This window comes from Macaca nemestrina, chromosome 14 (assembly GCF_043159975.1).
Source record: "Macaca nemestrina isolate mMacNem1 chromosome 14, mMacNem.hap1, whole genome shotgun sequence".
Classification (NCBI taxonomy): Eukaryota; Metazoa; Chordata; class Mammalia; order Primates; family Cercopithecidae; genus Macaca; species Macaca nemestrina.
In genome coordinates, this window is record NC_092138.1 from 28,178,912 (window position 1) to 28,204,204 (window position 25,293).

The 25,293-nt window shown below is 36.5% G+C and overlaps 1 long non-coding RNA gene across 2 annotated transcripts in view; it reads right to left on the bottom strand.

The window, feature by feature from the left end:
- Positions 1–515: 515 nt before the first annotated feature.
- Positions 516–25,293, bottom strand: part of LOC105498651 (uncharacterized) — a 34,931-nt gene continuing 10,153 nt past the window's right edge. The window contains exons 3-5 of one of the 2 annotated variants that reach the window (XR_011612473.1): positions 10,463–10,549; positions 8,897–9,004; positions 516–1,717 (exon numbers count right to left, since the gene is read on the bottom strand). This is a non-coding gene — a long non-coding RNA (uncharacterized lncRNA). Of the gene's footprint in view, positions 1,718–7,901; positions 9,005–10,462; positions 10,550–25,293 lie in introns of those variants that run through there. The other variant, XR_011612472.1, reaches the window with a different exon arrangement.

The window sequence follows — 25,293 nt, forward strand, 5'->3', positions numbered from 1 at the left end:
TAAACATGGAAAAAATATATTTTATGCATATTGTTAAATACCAATATGATAATTGCTTTCTGCAATCTGTAGTTTTCCCTTCAAACCATGTGACAAATGAGAGCGATTAAGATCTAGTAAGCCAGGTATTGTGCTAAGTACTTCCATGCATCGTTTTAGTTAATACGCACAAAAAAACTTTGAAATATTATACTTATTTTATAGAAAACTGAGGCATTTTATAGATGAGGTCACAGAGTTAGTGAGTTGTAGATCCTAGAGTTTGAAACCAATGAGTCCACCTCTAGAGCCTGCATTTTTCAGAACAGTAAATATAGACGCTTTGACTTTTTTTTTTTTTTTTTTTTTTTTTGAGACAGAGTCTTGCTCTGTTTCCCAGGCTAGAGTGCAGTGGCACGATCTCAGCTCACTGCAACCTCTGCCTCCCCGGGTTTGAGCGATTCTCCTGCCTCAGCCTCCCAAGTAGCTGGGACTACAGGCGCCCGCCACCATGCCTGGCTAATTTTTTGTGTTTTTAGTAGAAATGGGGTTTCACTGTGTTAGGCAGGGTGGTCTTGATCTCCTGACCTCGTGATCCGCCCAGCTCGACTTCCCAAAGTGCTGGGATTACAGGCATGAGCCACCGTGCCCGGTCACCTTGACATTTTTTAAAAGTATTAGAAGTTAGAAATGTAGACCTCAATCACATAAAATAACTGTAGTTATACAGAGCACTTTGTCTTTGAATAAAACATGATGTTTTTCACATAGTATAAATAATTTTAAAGATCAAAGCCAACAAGAGAAAAACATTATCAGTGATTTCTATAGACTGTGAGAGGACTTTACAGGCTGTTTTTAGCTTTCCCATAGTACATTTAAGATATCTTTTGAATGTAATGGCTGAGTTACATGTAACCAGGCTTTTCAGAGATATTCTATTACATAAAGCAAGATACCCCTGAATATGTACAGTTGCTCTTTTGCGAAGTACAACACTAGAAAATTATGCTATCTTTGCCTAGTTACAGAGAGAAAGTTTTTCATCACCCCCAAAAGAAATCCCACCCAATTTAGCCACCACCCTCCAACTATTCTCATCTACATCTACATCTCGTCGATGTACATCTACATCTACATCTACCTCCAACTACATCTTATCGATCCATAACCATCATATTTCTTATCCTCTTAGAATGAAGGGATATTCATAGATATTAAAAACACTCCCAAGGCAACAATTTTGAAGCAAAAATATAAATCAAAATATTTAGCAATTCTGTGTTTGTGTTTGTTATTAATCCATATTGTTCTGTTAAGGCTTCCCTTTTGGTAGGACTATTATAGACTGAAGAATGAGCTGCTGCTCATGCATGACTCCATATGGCAAAAAGAACCATGTTCAACGAATAAAATTAAGCCATCTGTGGTGGTGTTCATTTTCTTCTTTTAAACTGGTACTTTTAATGGTAAGTCATTAAGATATATAAATATATTTCCCCTTTATTAGATGTTCTCTTCATTTTAAAAAACTGTATTTAACTGGCAAAACTTGCACAGTCATTTGTATTTTTTATTTTTGATGAATTTTCATGACCATACAGCTGCTTCTCCTTCAAAAGCAAAATGCCGTAATAGTAAAACTACCAATTCTATACCTATTTCTTTCCGTAGAAAAGGTGAAAATGTCATTACAGGCTTTTACATAGTTTTTCTTCCAACTTGTTTCTGTTACATTCTAGAAATGAACAACAAAAGATAGAATTATTAATACCTGGTTCATTACCAAAGTGATGAAGTTGTCACTGCCGAGCAATGCTCAAGGGACATAATGCATGCAAGGCTATGTTTTTAAATAAAAGTTCTCAGAACTGACACAAAGTAGGTATGCAATAAAAATACAAGTTGAATGAATAAATGGAGGAGCAAATGAATTAGAATCATGGTTCCTAAATCCAACTTTCGGTTTTCCCTTATTCTTGAGAAAATATATTTCCTGGACATTGCAAGATGTTGGAATTGTATGTTTATCTGTGGGACAATTATAAAAGGCATAACATACATTGAGAAAGAAACAGAAGGAAAGTTTGATATAATAATGGTTGAGAATTTTCAAAATTGATGTTGGCACAAAACCATAGATCCGGGAAGCTCAAAGAACAACAAGCAGGATGAATTCCAAAAAAGTCTGTACTTAGATATTTCTTATTCAAACTGTAGAAAATTAAAGACAGAGATAAAATCTTGAAAGAAGCCAGTGGGGGTGGGGTAACATGTTACCTATAGAGGAGCAAGAATAAGAATTACATCAGATTTCTCTGTTCAGAAATCATGCAAGCAAGAATAGAATGGAATACAATATTTAAAGTGTTCACACACACACAAAAAAACCCACCAACCTAGATTTTGTATCCAGTGAAATTATCCTCCAAAAGTGGAGGAAAAATAGAGACTTTTTAGACAAATAGAATTTGAAGGAATTTGTCGTGTTAATAGAAACTCTTCAAAGAGCAGTAAAATAATATAAGTCAGAAACTTGGATCTACACAAAGGAGAAGGCTTAGAGAAGGAATAAAATAAAAGTAAAATAAAATCTTTTATTTTTCTTATTCTTAACCTAAAAGCTAAGTTTGTTCAAAATAGTAATAATAGCAACATTGCATTCAGTGATTATAACTTACATATAAGTAAAATAAAAAACAGCAATGTTACAAGGGATGGGGGACAAATTGGGAATATACTGTTATGAGGTACTTGCACCATACTTTTTATCTTTTTCTTTCTTTTTTTTTTTTTTTGAGATGGCATTTCACTCTTGTCACCCAGGCTGAAGTGCAATAGCACAATCTCAGCTCACTGAAACCTCTGCCTCCCAGGTTGAAGCAATTCTCCTGCCTCAGCCTCCCAAGCAGCTGGGATTACAGGTGCGCACCCCCATGCCCAGCTAATTTTGTGTTTTTAGTAGAAATGGGATTTCACTATGTTAGTCAGGCTGGTCTCAAGCTCCTGACCTCAAATGATTCACCTGCCTCAGCCTCCCAAAGTGCTGGGATTACAGGTGTGAGCTACCACACCTGGCCACTTGAATCATTCTTTAAGCAGTAGACTTTGAATAGCTGTAAATAGATATTTTACACTCTAGGACAACCATTAAAAATTTTTAAAAGAAGTATAATTGATATGTGGTATATTCTCAATGGTATCCCCCCAAAATTCATAAGTTGAGTTTTGCACCTAACCCTCAGTACCTCAGAATTTGGCTGAATTGACAGATAGGGCATTTAAAAGGGCAATTATGTTAAATTGAGAGCATTAGGGTGACTGCCAATCTCATATGACTGGCGTCCTTAGAAGAAATTTGGGCACACGAACAGACACTGGAATGTGTGCACACTGAGGAGAAACCATGTGGGGATGCAGCAAGATGGCAGCCATCTGCAAACAAGGAGAAAGGCCTCAGAAGAAACCAACCCTGCCAATGCCTTGACTTTGGACTTCTAGCCTCCAGGTGCGTGAGAAAATAGATTTCACTTGTTTTTAAACCACCCAGTCTATGGTATTTTGTTATGATAGCCTTAGCAAACTAATACTAAAGAGGGGAGAGAAAATAGAATCATATAAAATGTTTCATTAAAACCACAGAAAGCAGAAAAAGAGAGAAAGACAAAAAATAATACTAAAAGCAAAGAACAAGGGTAACAAATAGAAAACAGTAACAAATATGGTAGATAAAAATCCACCTACATCAATCACATTAAATGTTAGTGCTCTACTTTTAAGCTTCAGTGGTCTAAATACAGAAATTAAAAGACAGTAGTCTCTGTCTTTTACTCGGTAATCCACTCTGTGAGAGTGGATTAAAAAAAAAAAAAAACCCAACTATGTGTTTACATAATTATGTTGGATTCTAACATGAGAAAATGTATGCAAATGAACTGAAACAATGGAAAAAGGTGCATAATTACTAATAGAGTAATGAAAAAACCCTTAGGTGGAAGAAAACTTACAAGATTATATATTCCATAAAAACTGTCCTTAGTGCCTAGTATGGTGGCTGGAACACAGTTAGTGCTCAACAAATACTTGTTGAATAAATATATGAATTTAAAAATTCAAAATAGTCAGCAACCTGATTATCCAGCCACCACCACCACCATGAAATCAGTCATCTACTAGAAAAAATCAGTTATTCTTCAAAATAGCTCATTAAGTATTTCTGTGCCCTCGCCTTGTGTGTTCTTCGGAGCTTAGTGTTTGCATAGCCTGCTATGTAAGGAATGTTTAGAAACAAAAAGAAATTTAAAAAATAGGACACAGAACAAACACTTTCAACTGTAATCTCCCTTCCCATCCTTTCTCCATGTTGAGGTGTGAAAGAGGGAAGGTCAATAGCATCAGACAGACTTTTCTCCTATAGGAGTGATCTTAAAATATGTCCATATATACACACACACACGCAAATGATGCCTCAAAGTACTTCATGGAGCTTGTTAGTTCCCTTATTTTTCTTGTAACACAGTCCATCTAAATGCTGGTAAGAAAGGGAAGAATCTAGGAATTAAAAATAAAACCAGTTTTCCCTATCTAGGCAATTCATAGGTTTCCAATGTTATATCTACCAGCAAATATCTAGAATAATGTACACTATTTTTAAAACCTTCTCCTCTATTAGTTCTTTAAAGTTTGAAATATCCTAGGCTAGAAAATTACTTATTCTAAAGGTTTAAGTTCTTGTCTGTTTTAAAGACAGTACAGTAGTTTCCCCTTATCCACAGGGAATACATTCCAAGACCCCCAGTGAATGCCCGAAACTACAGAAAGGACCAAACCCTATATGTCAATGTTTATTCCTAGATATACATACCTATGACAAAGTTTAATTTATAAACTAGGCACAGTAAGAGATTAATAATAATTAATAATAAAATAGAACAATTATAACAATATACTGTAATAAAAGTTATGTTCTCTCTCTCTCTCTCTCAAAATATTGCAATATCTTTGACTACAGTTGACCACAAGTAACTGAAACCTCAGAAAGTGGAATAGCAGATTAGAGGGGGCTGCTATAGGAATGAATTGAGAGCTTGCTTGTAAAACTCTGTGCTTGCATTTAGAAGGACAAATCTAGATTTTTGAAAAGGCATTTTAGTCCTAAAAGCTACATTTGGCTGCTCATATTAACAACTCTGTTTTTGTTTTGTTGTTTTTTTGAGACGGAGTCTCACTCTGTCAACCAGGCTGGAGTGCAGTGGCATGATCTCGGCTCACCGCAACCTCTGACTTCCAGGTTTAAGTGATTCTCCTGCCTCAGCCTCCTGAGTAGCTGGGATTACAGGTGCACGCCACTACGCCTGGCTACTTTTTGTATTTTTAGTAGAAACAGTTTTCACCATGTTGGCCAGATTGGTCTCAAACTCCTGACCTAAGGTGATCCACCCGCTTCATCCTCCCAAAGTGCTGGGATTACAGGCATCAATTAACTACTCTTATAATAAAAACAAAGGAATTGAATTGCATGACATTAAGTACTAGTTCAGGTTTGTAATTTAAAATGAAAGAGTCTTAGTTTACATAGTCAAAAAAGTGTCAGAGCAGTTTGTATTTATCCAAATATGATTTCTGAAATAAGTCTGAAATATATTTTGTTTAAACAAGTTATGTCTCCTTTATTAGAATAGTACTAATTTAGAGCTTTTAATCTTTCAATCAGTGGATAAGCAAAAGTTTCCATTTGCTCTATTTCAAAAGAAATTATTGCTATGCAAATTAGATTTACATCTTAATAAAACTGTAGGTGGATAAGGTTAGTCTGCTTTAAAAACAAGTTTTGGGGATCAGGGTCTAGGTTTTGGTCATCTTTGTCACCCCCATGGACTGCCATGCCTACAGCAGATACCCAACAAATATTGTTCAATTGAAATACATCATCAAATAGATTATTTATGTGAAGATAGATGATGTTAACCGTAAATGAACCTCAACTTTTTATCGCATCAAGCTAAAAATGCTTATTTAATAGTTCCAGCTGCCAAATATAGAGTACATGAAAGACATAATATCATATTGAAATTACTTCTACAATTTAGGTTTATCGCTAGTCAGACTGACTCTCCTTAATGAAATAATTTTTCTGTAAGTTTTAAAGAAGGGTGTCAAATTAATATTTAAAATAATTTTACTCATTCTTTTTGAAAAAAAGTTTGTGAAATAACACTTTTCTTGTGGAAAAAGAAGAGAGCTGTCAGCTCTGTTAGAGCCAGTAAGAAGGAAAAATCCTTTCTTGGTATTGGTATTGATGTTTCTACTGAGTTGTCACTGCCTTACAGACTTACCCAAGGATTGTAATAATAAAAAAAAGGATTATAAGAAAACTACATTACTTGGTTATATTATTGGTATATGGTCTGGTGGCTCAAATATATGTCAGTCATTAATGACAACCAAAAAAAAACCTATGGCTCAAGTATATGTCAGTCATTAATGACAACCAAAAACCTAACTCACTCTGACACAGATATAAATAGATATGGACATGGACTTTTGGGGGCTGTGAGTACAATGTGGTTGGAACTACTCTCGGTCAAAATTAAATCTCATTAAAAATGTGAGAAAAATTATTAAACCATTTTAACTGAATTTTAAATATTTCATTTAAACTTTCTTGAAAAGAACATATTCATTATAGAAGATTAAATTTGCTCAAGTAACACATAAAGTCATTTTAACTAGAGTTTATGAAATACAGGAATTTTAAAGCAAATAATTATCATGGGACTGTATGATTTTGTAGCATTCATTAAGATTATTTCTTGTGCATGAAAAAGTTCTGTAAGCTAGCTTTCCACCTTACATTAAAAATGTAAGATACATCTGTCTCTTATATTTTTGATTAAGATACATCTGTAGCTTATATGTTTAGTTCAATATACATTTCTTTGCTAAGCAGCAGTAAAAAAAATTGAAGCAAGATTTTTTTGAAGTCATGCTATATTCAATATTCATGATTCCTATTCATTATAACTAAACTGTAGAAACTGAATGTTTTTTCAGAATCTTTTCCCCAAAAGTATTCTATACTCCCATGAGAGGTTTTCTGTCTGCTCTTTTTCTCTTTCATTAGAGAACAATGTTGACACCATTTTCATGATGCCATTTTCACCAGTTCACCATATGACAAGCTAAGCTTCACTACATACATTCTTTGTAGCATGGAGAAACCACACAGGCAGAATGCAATTTATCATGGTGAAAATATAGCCTGTTATAAAATTAAAAAATATAATGCTCAGTGAGTCTTTGTAAGTCTATCATACAGGAAATTTTATATGTATTAGCTTCCAATAAAATAAGAAAAGCTGGATAAATTAATGAGACAAAATGTAATTTAAAAATCTGAGGAACATTGCATGTATTGATGGTAATTTTGTCACTCAGTCTAAAATGGAATAAGGGAATAAGAACTTCAGAATTCTATATTACAGTTTTCTTTATAGTAATTCACTATATCATTAATAAAATATCTCACTGTAGTTTAAGCATATAAGTAAATTAACATTCCTCATTATAATACCTCATCAATAGCTGATAAACAGTTACTTAAGCTAAGAACTCTATAGTTCCTAAATCATTGCTTATAGTTATTAAATTATTCAGTAAAGAAACACCTCTAGGCCGGGCGCGGTGGCTCAAGCCTGTAATCCCAGCACTCTGGGAGGCCGAGACGGGCAGATCACGAGGTCAGGAGATCGAGACCATCCTGGCTAACACGGTGAAACCCCGTCTCTACTAAAAAATACAGAAAAAAAAAAAAACTAGCCGGGCGAGGTGGCGGGCGCCTGTAGTCCCAGCTACTCGGGAGGCTGAGGCAGGAGAATGGCGTGAACCCGGGAGGCGGAGCTTGCAGTGAGCTGCTGAGATCCCGCCACTGCACTACAGCCTGGGAGACAGAGCGAGACTCTGCTTCAAAAAAAAAAAAAAAGAAAAGAAAAGAAACACCTCTATTATTTTATGGCCCAAGATTTTTTCAGAATCTCATATGTTGCTAAGAATGAAACATCTTTTCTGCAAATAAAATACACTGTTATAATGCATACACAAAAATCAACTTGTGTTTAATTAGGAATTAGTGAATGACGTGAAACAAATAAAAAACACCTCAGAAAGGTCATTGTATAAATTCTGGATAGAAATCTCTGCTGTCTTAATGTGGTATATGGTAAGGTTTCTTAAATGCCTCACTTTTTTAAGCTAAAAATCCATCAACTAGTGATTTGCGGCTTTGTGACAAATTTCCTTTTCATGTGTACTTCAAATGAACCATTGTACCCAATGACAATATGACTTCACAAACTTGGCAAACATAAGAGAATAAAGACCACAATTTTAAAAAAACCTAAAACTAAAAATCAATCCTGTCTATAAAATATAGGACCCCTTAAAAACATGTAAGATGTTAATATTTTCTTTACATATAACACAAAATTACATTTCCCATCCCTACTTCCAGCACATTGTAGAGTATGAGAGGCTAAAATGGTAAAGGAAAAATATCCCAGAGAACTTAAGGTCCTAACACAAATTTTTTGTTAGAGGTTTATATCCAGTGTTATGGTTTGAATGTCACCTTCCAAAAGTATGTTTTGGAAATTTAATCCCCAAAGAAACAGTATTGAGAGGTGGGGCCTAAGGGAAGGTGTTTAGGTCATGAGGGTGCTACCCTCATGAATGGATTAATGTCAATTATAAAAGGGCTTGAGGTTGCAAGTTCAATCTCTTGATCTCTCTCACCCTCTTTTTGCCCTTCTACCATGAGATGACACAGCCATAAGGCCCTTGTCAGGTGCTGGCCCCTTGGTCTTGGACTTCCCAGCCTTCAGAACCATAAGCCAATAAATTTATTTTCATTTAAAATTACCCAGTTTGTGGTATTCTGTTTTACCAGCATAAACAGACTAAGACATCCAGGGAACCCAAACTGTGAACTTGGTTAACGGTGGTTTCAGACTGGTGGTGCACCAGGTACCTGGAAGAAGCAAAAGCAAATCCTTTCATTAAAAAGGCATTTTCATCCTGGGCTTTCAAGAATCCCCCAAAATATTTATTCAGGGATAATAAGCACAGAAGGCAGAAATATCATGAGCAATAAACAACCAAAACAAGAATTTAGGGAAATACATAAGCAAAGAATTTGGATATTGGAATTATTATATACAGCTTATAAAATAACTATGCTGGCCGGGCGCGATGGCTCAAGTCTGTAATCCCAGCACTTTGGGAGGCCGAGGCGGGCGGATCACGAGGTCAGGAGATCGAGACCATCCTGGCTAACACAATGAAACCCCGTCTCCACTAAAAATACAAAAAAAAAAAAAATTAGCCGGGCGTGGTGGCGGCGCCTGTAGTCCCAGCTACTCGGGAGGCTGAGGCAGGAGAATGGCGGGAACCCGGGAGGCGGAGCTTGCAGTGAGCCGAGATCGCGCCACTGCACTCCAGCCTGGGCGACAGAGCGAGACTCCGCCTCAAAAAAAAAAAAAAAAATAAAATATAAAATAAAATAAAATAAAATAACTATGCTTAGTCTACTTGAACAAATAAAAAGATAACCCTGAAAGTATTTTCAAAAAACAGGGAGTTCTAAAACGAAACCTAGTATATTTGTAGAAAAACAAAAAAGAACTTGTATAATTTAAAAATAATAAAATTTAAAACTCTAAGTACATTAAGCATTGCAAAGGAGTAATTTAGTAAAACGAAAGACAGGACATATAAAATGATTCAAAATGCAGCAAAAAGAAACAAAAATATGAAATATATGAAAAGAATGCTAAGAGACATGGAAAAAAGGTGAAAAATTCCAACACTCTTTTAATGTGAAGGAAAGGAAAAAGAGGAGGGTACAGAGACAATATTTTAAAATATATAGGCTGAGAGTTTTATAGAACTGATTAAATGCACAAGTTCTTTAGTTTAAAAAGCCTAGTGATTTCCAAGCAGGACAAATAAAAATAAAACCATAACTAGGAATATTATACTGATATTAAGTATTACCAAAGACAAAAGGGAAAATGTTAAAATCAGTCAGAAAAAAAAAAAAAACAAAAAAACTAGCAGATAACTTTCAAAGGAGTTATATGCTGATAACTGACTTCTCAGCAGAGAAAATATGAGTCAAAAAGACAGTGAGATATTCTTCAATATGCAAGGGGAAAAAGACAGCCAAATGAGAATTCTAAACTCAGTGAAAATACCTTTCAAGAATAAGGATGAAGCTAGGTGACATCAGTAAAAATGGCAGAGTAAAGACCTCCAAAAATTCTTTCTCTACATAAAAGCAATGAGCAATAGTGCAAAAATTGACAGAAATTTCTGAATTTTTCAGAATTCTAGAAATTAACCAAATGCAAAACTATAGGAAATATTTACTCAAGAAAAACAACTGAAACTTGATAAGAACAGTGAGCTTTGTGTTGTTGTAACTTACCCTATTCTTATCCTTCCTTCTCAGCTATTCAGCACCTTGAAAATGAGCGGCTCACAATCATAGTGAAAACCAGCAGCCGGTCAGGCACTGGAGAGGGAAGAATAGGGTTAAGCTTCCTTCAAAGCCCTGTTTCCAGAGGGTTGTTGTTTTATCTGTTGGTGGTTCCCTGGAAGACCACATCCACAAATTCATCTTTATTTAATCTGACTCAGAGCTCATTTAGTGTAAACAGCTGTATCCTTAGGGACTGCATTAGTCTGTCTTGCATTACTACAAATGAATACCTGAGACTGGGTAATTTATAAAGAAAAGAGGTTTTGCAGGCTGTACAAGCAAGGCACCAGCATGTCCTCAGCTTCTGGTGAGGCCTCAGGGATCTTACGATCATGGCAGAAGGCAAAGGGGGAGGCAGTGTGTCACACGGCAAGTGAGGGAAGAAGAGAGGGAGGAGGAGGTGCAAGAATCCTTTAAACAATCAGTTCTCACATGAACTACCAGAGTGAGAACTCATCATTACCATGGGGAGGTCACCAAGCCATTCAGGAGGGATCTATTCTCATGACCCAAACACCTCCCACTGGGCCACACCTCCAAGATCAGAAATTATATTTCATTATGAGATTTGAAGAGGACACACATTCAAACCATATATGTTGTTTGTCAAAAACAATTAAGGGCAATTGCCTAAAATTGTATACAATGGTTGGGGCTACAATAGGCTAGCCAAAAAGGTTAAAAGGAAAGTCTGGGGAAGTAGATGTCCATAAGAGATTCTGAAAAGCTTCAACATTTTCTTGCAATCTAGAAGGAAGAGCATATATTTAGGACTGTGTGAATACTCAGGAAAATCCTGAGAAGTTTCAACCCCTCTCACTTCTGGCTAAAATGGAGGCTCTTTACAAGGAGAACATAAAGTTTAACTTTTTGTTAACTGCCTGGATGACTGTTGAAAGCATGCCACCACAGATATATAAAATCTCTTAGAAAAGACCTGGAGTCTTACTGGTTGCAGGCATTTAAGAAAATCCCTATCCACCAATCATTACTTGATTACTAACTTAGCTAAGCAGAGATTTCACTTCACTGGCAACACATAACAAAGAACACAGACTTTACCATATCGATTTGGAAAAAATGCTAAATAAACAACTATCTACTACAATTAGCAGCAGCCAACAACAGATCCTGAGGAGGAGGAAGAATTTGATTTCCAGAGTTTTCATATTACATTATTTTAAATGTCCAAGTTTTGACAAACAAATAATTACAATATATACAAAGAAATAAGAAAGTATGGCTCATACACAGGGGAGAAACATAGTAATATACTATCCTTGAAGAAGACCAAATGTTGGACTTGCCAGACAAGTAATTTATTTATTTATTTATTTCAGACAGAGTCACACGCTGTCTCCCAGGATGGAGTGCAGTGGTGTACTCTTGGCTCACTACACTCTCTGCATCCCAGGTTCAATTGATTCTCATACCTCAGCCTCCAGAGTAGCTGGGATTACAGATGTGAGCCACCACGCCTGGCTAATTTTTGTATTTTTAGTACAGATGGGGTTTCATCACATTGGCCAGGCTGGTCTCAAATTCCTGACCTCAGGTGATCCTGAGGTCTGCCTGCCTCTGTCTCCCAAAGTGCTGGAATTATAGGTATGAGCCACTGCACCTGGCCTGACAAATAATTTAAATTAGCTAATTGAGGCCAGACACAATGGCTTGTGCCTGTAATCCCAGTACTTTGGGAGGCTGAAGTAGAAGGATTACTTGAGGCCAGAAGTTTGAGACCAGCTTGACTAATATAGTGATAGCCTATCTCCACAAAATCTAAAAAATTAGCCAGGCATAGTGGCACATGCGCCAGTCCCAGCTACTCAGGAGGCTGAAGCAGGAGGATCATTTTTGCCCAGAGCTTCAAGGCTGCAGTGAGCTATGATTGAGCCATCAGACTCCAGCCTGAGCAACAAAGCAAGACCTTGCCAAATAAATAAATAAACAAATAAATAAATAACTTAAGAAAATTATGAAAACAATGTCTCACCAAATAGAATTTTTTTAAATAGAAATTATAGAAAAGGAACAAAAATCTTTGGACTTGAAAAGTACAATAACAGAAATGAAAATTTCACTTGATGGGGTCAAGTAAAGACTTAAGCAGGTAGAAGAAAGCATCATGAACCACGAAGATAGATAAATTGAGATGATCAAATCCAATGGATGAAAAAATAATGAAGAAAAATAAATGAAACCTGAGACCTGTGGGACATCGCCAAACGTAACAACATAAGCAAAATGGCAATCTTTGAAGGAGAGAAGAGAAAGGTATAGAAAGAATAGTTGAAGAAATAATGACTGGAAATTTCCAAAATTTGATGCAACTATTAATCAGCACATACAATAAGCTTAGTAAAATTCAAGAAGGATAAACTCAAAGAGAGCCACAACTAGAAACATTATAATCTAATTGGTGAAAGTCAATAACAAAGAGTAAATTTGAAGGCAGCAAAAAAGAAGCATCTCATCATGCACAAGGAATCCTTAATAAAATTTACAGCCAATTTCTCATCACAAACATGCAAGTCAGAAGGCAGTGGGCAGACATATTCAAAAATACTGAAAGAAAGACTATCAACCAAGAATCTCATTATCCAGCAAAATTATCCTTCAAAAATGAAGAAAAAATTAGGAACTTTCCAGATAAACAAAACTGAGAGAATTTGTCAGAAGCCCACCTGCCATACAAAAAATACTAATGGGAATCCTGTGGCAGAAAATGAAAGAACACTAGATAGCAGCACAATCCACATGAAAAAATAAAGAGCACCAGTCAAGGTAACTAAATAAATATAAAAGGCTACATGCATGTATTTTTTGGTTTGTAACTATTTTTTATAAAATCTATCTAATTTTCAAAACAGCTCTATAAAGGAATGATTATAATTAGTGTTGTTGGACAGATAATGTATAAAGATGTAATTAGTATGACGATAACAACACAAAGGAGGGAGGAGGAGATGAGGATCTATAGGAGCAAAGTTTTCTTAATGTGATTGTAATTATGTTGTTACTATTTTAAATAGATTGTTATAAAATTAAATTTCAATTGTAATCCCTAGGACAATCACCAAGGATATAACTCAAAAAATAAATACAGTAAAAGAAATGTCAAGGTAATTTAAATGGTACGCTATAAATTATCTTGTAGTCAATTGGATCATTTTTTAAGTCTTTTCTTTCAATCTCTGTCCTTTAATTGGAGAGTTTCTTCTATGTACATTTAATGTAATTACTGATAAGGAATGATTTATGTTTGCCACATTTTGCTATTCGTTTTCTATGCCTTATGTCTTTTTGTTCCTCTAGTCCCCCATTACTGCCTTTGTTTGTGTTAAATAGATATTTTATAGTGTACCATTTAAATTACCTTGTCATTTCTTTTACTGTATTTATTTATTAAGATGGAGTCTCACTCTGTCGCCCAGGCTGGAGTGCAGTGGTGCGATCGCAGCTCACTGCAACCTCCACCTCCCAGGTTCATGTGATTCTCCTGCCTCAGCCTCCCGAGTATCTGGGATTACAGGCATGTGCCACCACGCCTGGCTAACTTTTTTTTTTTTTTTTTGTATTTTTAGTAGAGACAGGATTTTGCCATGTTGGCCAGGCTGATCTCGAACTCCTAACCTCATGTGATCCACCCACCTTGGCCTCCAAAGTGCTGAGATTACAGGTGTGAGCCACCACACCCAGCCCTACTGTATTTATTGTTTGAGTTATATTCTTGATGGCTGTCCTAGGGATTACACACACTGCAGTTTGGCTTGCAGGAAGCCCCATCCTTAGGAGAAGGGGAGTGTACCATATCAAGGGACCACCCCATGGAACAAAAGAACCTGAACAGCAGCCCTTGGAGTCCAGATTTTTTCACTGAAATAGTCTACCCAAATGAGAAGAAATCAGAAAAGTAGTTCTGGTAATATGACAAAACAAGGTTCTAAAACACCCTCAAAAGACTACAGTAGCTCCCCAGCAATGGATCCAATCCAAAAAGCTATCTCTGAATTATCAGATAAAGAATTCAGATGGTTGATTATTAAACTACTCAAGGAGATACCCAGGAAAGGTGAAAACCAACTTAAAGAAATTTTTTAAAAATACAAGATATGAATGAAAAATGCTCCAGATAAAGAGGTATCATAAAGGAAAAACAATCAAAACTTCAGGAAATGAAGAACACACTTAGAGAAATATAGTCAAACAAGTAGAAGAAAGAACGCTGGAGATCAAACACAGGGATTTTGAATTAAGCCAATCAGATGAAGGAAAAAAACGAATTTTTAAAAGTGAACAAAGCCTCCAAGAAATCTGGGATTATGTTAAACAACCAAACCTAAGAATTATTGGCATTTCTGAGAAAGAAGAGAAATCTAAAAGTTTGGAAGACATATTTGAGGGAATAATCAAGGAAAACTTCCCTGGCCTTGCTAGAGATCTAGACATCCAAATACAAGAAGCTCAAAGAACACCTGGGAAATTCATCTCAAAACGATCATCACCCAGGCACATAGTCATTAGGTTATCTAAAGTCAAGACAAAGGAAAGAATCTTAAAAGCAAAAGCATCAGGTAACCTATAAAGGAAAACCTATCAGATTAACAGCAGATTTTTCAGCAGAAACCCTACAAGTCAGAAGGGACTGGGGTCCTATCTTTAGTCTCCTCAAACAAAATAATTGCCAGCTAAGAACTAAGCTTCATAAATGAAGGAGAGATAAACTCTTTTTCAGACAAACAAATATTTAGAGAGAATTCACCACTACCAAGCCAGCACTATAAGAAATGCTAAAAGGAGTTCTAAATCTTGAAACAAAACTTAAAAAACCAAATAGAATCTCCTTAGAGCGTAAATCTCACAGAGCCTATAAAACAATAACACATACATACACACAAACAAGGTATCCAGCAACAACTAGCACAGTGAATATAACAGTACCTCACATCTCAATACTAACATTGAATGTAAATGGCCTAAATGCTCCACTTAAAAGATACGGAATGGCAGAATGTACAAAAATCCACCAACCAACTATCTGCTGTCTGCAAGAGACTTACCTAACACATAAGGACTCACATAAACTTAAGGTAAAGGGGTGATAAAGGTAGTCCATGCAAATGGAAACCCAAAGGAAGCAGGAGTAGCTATTCTTATATCAGACAAAACATGCTTTAAAGCAGCAACAGTTAAAAAACCCAAAGAGGGACATTATATGATGATAAAAAGGATCAGTCCAATGGAAAATATCACAATCCTGAATATATATGCATCTAACACAGGAACTCCTACATTTATAAGACAATTATTGCTAGACATAAGAAATGAGATAGATGGCAAAACAATAATAGTACAGGACTTCAATATTCCATTGACAGCACTGGACAGGTAATCAAGACAGAAAGTAAACAAAGAAACAATGTACTTAAACTGTACCCCAGAACAAATGGACTTAACAGATACTTGCAGAACATTCTACCCAACAACTGCAGGATATACATTCTATTCACCAGTGCATGGAACATTCTCCAAGATAGATCATCTGATAGGCCACAAAATAAGTCTAAATAAATTTAAGAAAATTGAAATTATATCAAGTACACTCTCAAACCACAGTGGAATAATATTCTACGCAAATGGAATAACACATCTGGACATAGAAGTGTTTGTTGCATATATATTAAGGATTATGATATATTCTGTTAGACTGATTGTTTTATCATTATGTAATGTCCCGCATTGTGTTTTTTAACTGTTGTTGCTTTAAAGTCTGTTTTGTCTAATATAAGAATAGCTACTCCTGCTTGGTTTGGGTTTCCATTTGCATGGAATATCATTTGGAGTTCCAAACTCCAAGAGGAACCCTCAAAACTATACAAATACATGGAAATTAAACAATCTGCTCCTGAATGATATTTGGATCAACAATAAAATCAAGACTTCTGAGACATGGGAAAAGCTGTGCTAACGGAAAAGTTCATAGCATTAAATGCCTACATCAAAAAGTCTGAAAGAGCATGATTAGACAATCTAATGTCACACCTCCAGGAACTAGAGAAATAAGAATGAATCAAACCCAAACTCAGCAGAAGAAAAGAAATAACAAAGATCAAAGCAGAATTAAAGAAAATTGAAACAAAAAAATACAAAAGATAAATGAAACAAAAGCTGGTTCTTTGAAAAGATAAACAAATTTGATAGACCATTCACAAGATTAACCAAGAAAATAGGACCAAATAAGCTCAATTAGAAACAAGACAGGAGATATTACAACCAATACCACAGAAATACAAAAGATCATTCAAGTCTACTATGAACTCCTTTATGTACATAAACTAGAAAATCTAGAGGAGATTAATAAATTCTTGAAAATATAAAACCCTCCTAGATTAAATCAGGAAGAAATAGAAACTCTGAACAAACAAATAATAAGTAGTGACATTAGAACAGTAATTTAAAAACTGCCAACAAAAAAAGTCCAGGACCAGATGGATTCACAGCTGAATTCTGGCAGTCAAAGAAGAATTAGTACCAATCTTAAAGAAACTATTCCAAAAGATAGAGAAAGAAGGAATCTTCCCTAAATCATTCTATGAAGTCAGCATCACCCTAATACCAAAACTAGGAAAGGATATAAAAAAAGAAAACTACAGAGACCAGCCTGAACAACATGGAGAAACCCCGTCTCTACTAAAAATACAGAATTAGACAGGCAGGGTGGCGCATGCCTGTAATCCCAGCTACTCCGGATGCTGAGGCAGAGAATGGCTTGAACTCGGGAGGTGGAGGTTTCCATGAGCCAAGATCGCGCCATTGCATTCCAGTGTGGGCAACAAGAGTGAAGCTCCATCTCAAAAAAAAAAAAAGAAAGAAAGAAAAGAAAAGAAAAGAAAAGAAAAAGAAAACTACAGACTAATATCCCTGATGAACATAGCTGCAAACATCCTCAACAAAATACTAGCTAACCAAATCCAACAGCATGTCAAAAAAATAATATACCATTTTCAAGTGGGTTTCATACCAGGGATACAGGGATGGTTTAACATACAAAAGTCAATAAATGTAATACATCACATAAACAGAATTAAACACAAAAATCATATGATCATCTTAATAGATTCAGAAAAAGCATTTGATATAATCTAGCATCCCTTTTTGATTAAAACCCTCAGCAAAGTTGGCACAGAAGGAACATATAAAAGCCATCTGTGAAAAACCCACAGCCAACATTATACTGAATGGGGAAAATTTGAAAGCATTCCCCTTGAGAAACGGAACAAGGATGCCCACTTTTACCACTTCTATTCAACACAGTACTGGAAGTCCTAGCCAGAGCAATCAGACAAGAGAAAGAAACAAAGAGCATCCAAATTGGTAAAGGGGAAGTCACACTGTTGTTGTTCACTGATGATATGATTGTATACCTAGAAAACCCTAAAGACTCGTCCAAAAAGTTTCTAGATCTAATAAATAAATTCAGTAAAGGTTCGGGATACAAAGTTGATATACATAAATCAGTAGCTATATGCCAACAATGACCAAGCTGAGAATCAAATCAAGAACTCAACTCCTTTTACAATAGTAGAAAAAAAATGCTTAGGAATATACCGAACCAAGGAGGTGCAAGATCTCTACAAGAAAAATTGCAAAACACTGCTGAAAGAAATCAGAGATGACACAAACAGTTGTAAACACATTCCATGCTCATGGATGGGATGGATGAATATTGTGAGAATCAACATTGTGAAAATAACCAACTGCCAAAAGCAATCTACAGATTCAATGTAATTCCCATCAGAATACCATCATTCTTCACAGAACTAGAAAAAGCAATCCTAAAATTCATATGAAACCAAAAAAGAATCTGCATAGCCAAAGCAAGACTAAGCCAAAGGAACAAATCTGGAGGCATCACATTACCCAACTTCAAACTATACTACAAGCCTATGGTTACCAAAGCAGCATGGTACTGGTGAAAACAAGGCATGTAGACCGATGGAACAGAACAGATAACTCAGAAATAAAGCCAAATACAGCCAACAGTAAAGAAAAACATAAAGTGGGAAAAGGATACCCTATTCAACAAATAGTGCTGGAATAATTGGCAAGCCACATGCAGAGAATGAAGCTGGATCCTCATCTCTTATTTTATACAAAAATCCACTCAACATATATCAGAAAGTTAAATCTAAGACCTGAAACCATAAAAATTCTGGAAGATAATATCAGGAAAATTATTCTAGACATTGGTTTGGAGAAGGAGTTCATGACCAAGAATCCAAAAGCAAATGCAACAAAAACAAAGATAAATAAATGGGACCTAATTAACCTAAAAAGCTTCTGCACAGCAAAATAATAATATTAATGATAATAATAATAAGCACAGTAAACAGACAACCCACAGAGTGGGAGAAAATCTTTGCAAACTATGCATTCAATAAAAGACTAATTCCAGAATCTACAAGGAACACAAACAAAACAGCAAGAAAAAAAAATCCCATCAAAAAAGTAGGCAAAGGAAATGAATAGACAACTCTCAAAGGAAGTTAGACAAATGGCTAACAAACATGAAAAAATGCTCAACACACTAATTATCAGGGAAATACAAGTCAAAAACACAGTGAGATACTACCTTACTCCTGCAAGAATGCCCATCATTAAAAAATTTAAAAAAAAAACAGATATTGCGTGAATGTGGTACAAAGGGAACACTTCCACACTGCTGGTGGGAATATAAATTGTACAACCACTATCAAAAACAGTATGGAGATTCCCTAAGTAACCAAAAGTAGAACTATCACTTGATCCAGCAATCCTACTACTGGGTATCTACCCAGAGGAAAATAAGTCATTATATGAAAAAGACTCTTGCACATGCATGTTTACAGCAGTACAATTAACAATTGCAAAAATATGGAACCAGCCTAAATGCCCATCAACCAATGAGTAAATAAAGAAAATACCACATATATTTATATATATGTATTATATATATCTGTGTGTATATATGTGTGTATGTATAAAGAAAATACCACATATATTTATATATATGTATTATATATATATATACACACACACACCATGGAATACTACTCAACCATAAAAAGGAATGAAATAATGACATTTGCAGCAAACTGGATGGAGTTGGAGGCCATTATTCTAAGTGAAGTAATTCAGGAATGGAAAATTAAACATGGTGTGTTCTCACTTATAGGTGGGAGCTAAGCTATGAGGATGCAAAGGCATAAGAATGATACAATGAACTTTGGGGTCTTGGGGGAAAGGGTTGAAGAGGGGTGATGGATAAAAGACAACACATTGGGTACAGTGTACACTGCTCCAGTGATGGGTGCACCAAAATCTCAGAAATCACTACTAAAGAACCTTTCCATGCAACCACCTGTCCCCCCAAAACTATTGAAATAAAAATTTTTGAAACGAAAAGTAGCCAAAAAGAAGAAACTAGAAAAAGTAGTGGAAACTAAATCCAAAGTAAATGAAAGGAAGGGAATAGTAAAGATTGAACAGAAATAAATGAAACAGCAGCAAAATAGAGAGCCTGTTATTCATTCTGCATTGCTAGGGCTGCATTCATGCTATTACAGTAGATGTGAGTAATTGGAACAGAGCATATGACTCACAAAGTCTAAAATATGTCCTATCTAGCCCTTTAATAAAAGGTTTGGAAGAATTCTGGTTTCTGCTCCAACATGTAAAAGCTTCAAAGTCTTCACTCTCATCCTTACAATAAGACAAAAGGTGAAACTGAAAATAAATTACTTTTCTGAGACCTGTTAAAAAATTAAGGTCACAGAACAAACTGCCACCCAGAAATCTAGAGAGAAGAAAATACAGCTGATATCAGCTTGCCTGGAGCAGAAGACATTGAATCCATAAACTGGTATGAACATTTAGTGGTAATCTTGACCAGCTGCTGGAGTCTGAGTGTGGACTTGCTCTAAACTGAGAAAATCCCTGGGGGCCCAGTCTTAGGGGTCTCCCATACTTTTATGTATTTTACTTCCAGGAACCATACCAGGCTTTCATAGAGATGACCCCAGAACAACACCCTCACATTTTAGTCAAGGGGAGGGGCATGTTGAAACATACCCAAAGCAATCTTCATAGTAAGAACCAGTGCTCCAAGTGAAATGATGCTACCAGGTCTTTTGACAAAAGAAAGGGCAAGTACCCAATCCCAGCCCCCTTAGCTTCCTTATCTCACCTAACAGGAGAAATGTAAAAGGCTAAGAAGCACTACTGAAGGTCAAAGTCCAAGGACTCAGACCCACTAAATGACTTAGAGTTAATCATAAAATTATAGATTCCTCTCCCACAGGACCTTACCACCACACCTGCAAGGCTCCAGTTTATACCAATAGATTTCAACTAAAAAAGTGACAGGACACAGATTCCATCTAAGAAGTTCTTAGGAAAACCTAAAGATAACAAGGAAGAAAAATACAAGTACACCTGAGGAAACTGAATCCACTGGCACTTATGATTTCAGCAAACATTAAACACAGCCCAGCTCCTGGCCACGTTATAACTTTTCTATTATCCCACACATTATACCCAGTTTTTAGCAAAAGACTACAAGGCAAGCTAAAGGTCAAGAAAAAGCAGTCTGAAGAGACAAAGCAAGAACCTCCATCAAAACTACATCCTGTGGGAGGGGGAGTGAAGGAGAAGAATAATGAAAATATTCTGGCTGGGTGCAGAGGCTTAAGCCTGTAATTCCAGCACTTTGGGAGGCCGAGGTGGGTGGATCACCTGATGTCAGGAGTCTGAGACCAGCCTGGCCAACATGGCGAAACCCCGTCTCTACTAAAAATACAAAAATTAGCCAGGCGTGTTTTCAGGTGCCTGTAGTCCCAGCTACTTGGGAGGCTGAGGCAAGGAGAATTGCTCGAACCCAGGAGGCAGAGGTTGCAGGGAGCCAAAATCGAGCTGCTGCGTTCTAGCCTGGGTGACAGACAGTGAGTCTGTCTCAGAAAAAAAAAAGGAAAGAAAATATTCCGGAATTAGGGTAATGGTTGTGTAACCTTGTTAACACACTAAAAACCACTAAGTTATATATTTCAAAGGGTGAATTTTATGTTTTGTGACTATCTTAATTTAAAAAATAATTTTAAAAATACTTACATAATTATTTATAACTTTTTCCAAAATGAAGGTTTTCCTATATTCTCCATGCTCACACAATTGGTGAAAAATAACATCAAATTATAGAATAAAATATATCTATGGTAATTGTGAAAATTGATACATTTTAAGAATTATGATTCTTATTACATTCTTTGCTACTCATAACATGAACAATAAAAAAGTAAATACATTGTCTCATTTTTTGCATTCAATACATATATACTTAATATCTGCCTCATATAAGGAACTGTACCATGTTGTTGGGTTACAAAAATGACTTTGACAACCACTTCAACTTAGAAAAAGATATTAGAGATTTACAAAAATAACTGTAAAACAAGGTCATATATAAAAAGTGCCAAACAAAGGCTATACAAAGTATAGTGGAGTCCAAGATTATAGGAGAGCATTTCTTTTTTTTTTCTTTTTTTTAATTATTATACTTTAAGTTATGGGACACATGTGCAGAAGGTGCAGGTTTGTTACATAGGTATACACATGCCATGGTGGTTTGCTGCACCCATGAACCCATCATCTGCATTAGGTATTTCTCCGAATGCTATCCCTCCCCTTGCCCTCCACCCTGCGACAGGCCCCAGGTGTGTGATGTTCACCTCCCTGTGCCCATATGTTCTCATTGTTCAACTCTCACTTATGAGTGAGAAAATGAGGTGTTTGGTTTTCTGTTCCTGTGTTAGTTTGCTTAGAATGATGGCTTCCAGCTTCATCCATGTCCCTGCAAAGGACATAAACTCTTTCTTTTTTTGTGGCTGCATAGTATTCCATAGTGTGTATGTGCCATATTTTCTTTATCCGTGGTGTATATGTGCTACATTTTCTTTATCCAGTCTATCGTTGATGGGCATTTGGGTTGGTTCCAAGTCTTTGCTACTGTGAATAGTGCTGAAATCAACATATGTGTTCATGTGTCTTTATAGTAGAATGATTTATAAACCTTTGGGTACATACCCAGTAATGGGATTGCTGGGTCTATTTCTGATTGTAGATCCTTGAGGAATCACTACACTGTCTTCCATAACGGTTGAACTAATTTACACTCCCACCAACTGTGTAAAAGTGTTCCTATTTCTAGGAGAACATTTCAAACTGAGGTGATTAATGAAGGCTTCATGGGAAAGGTGGCAGTGGAATTGGGTCTTTGTTTGTTCAGCTGACTCAGCACTACATTTGCAGTGCTTACTGTATTCAGGAACTGTACCAGGTGTCAGGGAAACAACAATAAAGATGAAATGGATTATCTCATTTTGTTATGTGATAAAACCCAGAAGTGTAGAAGCATATATGTGTGTGTGTGTGTGCATTTATATATTTTTGTGTAACTAAAACAATGTGTAAGTGAATAAGAGCACTCTTGAAGAATGAGTAGATTTCAACAAAGAAGCATAAATGCTTTCAGTGGCTCCAACTCTTCAGATTTTTTTTTTTTTTTTTTTTTTTTGAGACAGTCTTGCTCTGTCACCCAGGCTGGAGCGCAGTGGTGCAATTTTGGCTCACTGCAACCTCTGCCTCCCAGGTTCAAGCGATTCTCCTGCCTGAGCCTCCCAAGTAGCTGGGATTACAGACACGTGCCACCACACCCAGCTAATTTTTGTATTTTTAGTAGAGATGTGGTTTCACCATGTTGACCCAGCTAGTCTTGAACTCCTGGCCTCATGATCAGCCCGCCTCGGCACTGCCAAAATATGGCCTCAAGGTTCCTCATGATTAGGCCTCTAAATTCCAGGTGACTTCCCCTACTGTTTCTTTGTTACATTTATACATGTAGGTTATTCTACCCTTCCTTATTGTTTCCCATCCTTTCCTTTCATCCATCCATCCATTTAAGTACTCGGAGCCCACTATATTGCAATGCAGTGTACACAGTGGTACATAAAATAAACAGGACAAATACAGTTCCAGCCCTTGTGAAGTTTACATTCTGTAGATGGATAAACATATGGAACTAATTAGACAACTGTTTAATTGCATGTGATATATGCAGGAGTCTATGAGAGTATAATGAGGGCTTTTACTCACTTATTACTTTGAGGGATTTAAGTTTATGTGCAGGAATTAGCCGGCAGTACCCTAGATACCTTGCTAGACACATGCACCACAGTGAATGGAAGATAAACCCTTAAAACATTCAAGGGCCTGCCACCTTAGTGAAGTTTCTAGGAGTCTATTAGCTGGGGCATGGCACAACATTTCTACCAAGGTGAAGGGCAAGTTGCTTCATCTTGCACACTCTACCACTGTGAAGGAGACACACGGGACACTTTGGATTCAGATTGTGATATATACCCTAGTTGAATGTTCTACTTTGAGTCACTTACTGAGTAACCCATAGATTTGAATGGATTCCAGAGCAACAGAAGCTTCTGTTGCAGCTCTAAGCTTCTATGCAAGCTGATCTTGGGCCATATGACTCAGCAGACTGAATGGTGCTGAAAGAGCACATTGAAATGTTCTAACAGCAGCAAATAAAAAATGCCATGGCAATACCCCTTGGGTTTTGGGGGAAAAGCCAACTCTTTTCTGTTGATAAGCATTATACTTTTGAGAAACAGTTCTGGGGTTGCTGCGGGGCCCCCAGGACTGAATACCTGACTAAGAAACACTAACTAGTCATGTGACACAAACTGTCCATAGAGAGCTACGGCGTTACCTGACTCAGGACCACAATGCTGTAAAGAGATATACAAGATTATGCTCAAGCAGTTCCCAAAGACACAAGTTGCATGAGTAAATGACCCAGACACCCTCAGTATCAGTGGGTTCTGCATTCCTGGGTTCAACTAAATGATGATCAAAAATATTCAGAAAAAAATAAAAACATAATACAGATTAAAAGAATCAATATAGTATCACAACCATTTATATAGCATTTACATCTTACTAGGTATTTTAAGAGGTCTAGAGATGAATTAAAGTATAGGCTGGGCGCAGTGGCTCACGCCTATAATGCTAGCACTTTGGGAGGCCGAGGTGGGTGGACCATCTGAGGTCAGGAGTTTGAGACCAGCCTGGCCAACATGGTGAAATGCCGTCTCTACTAAAAATACAAAAAATTAGCCAGATGTGGTGGCACATGCCTGTAATCCCAGCTACTCGGGAGGTGAGGCAGGAGAATCGCCTGGGCCTGGGAGGTAGAGGTTGTAGTGAGCTGATATCGCGCCATTGCACTCCAACCTGGGTAACAGGGGTGAAACTACATCTCAATAAATAAATAAATACATACATACATACATACATACAAAGTATATAGGAAGATGTGCATAGGACATATATAAACATTGTGCCATTTTATATAAAGGACATGAGTATGTATTTTGGTATCCACAGGGATCCTGGAAATAATCCTCCACAGATACAGAGGAATAACCGTACTTACCCCTATTGCATTGATATCTCTCCCTCAATTTACATGTATGGCCGCATGGAGAATTCTCTATGACATGTGACCGAGGAAGAGAAAATTTGGGCCTCGTTTGGTTTCCAAACAGCTCTCCACAATACGTTGGTACTACCCAAAAGTGGATGGCTTTAGCATGACAGTCTCACTCAGAAATAGTCTTTAATAACTGAGAAGCGAGATTCTCCAAGTAGGCAGAACTTCACACTGTATA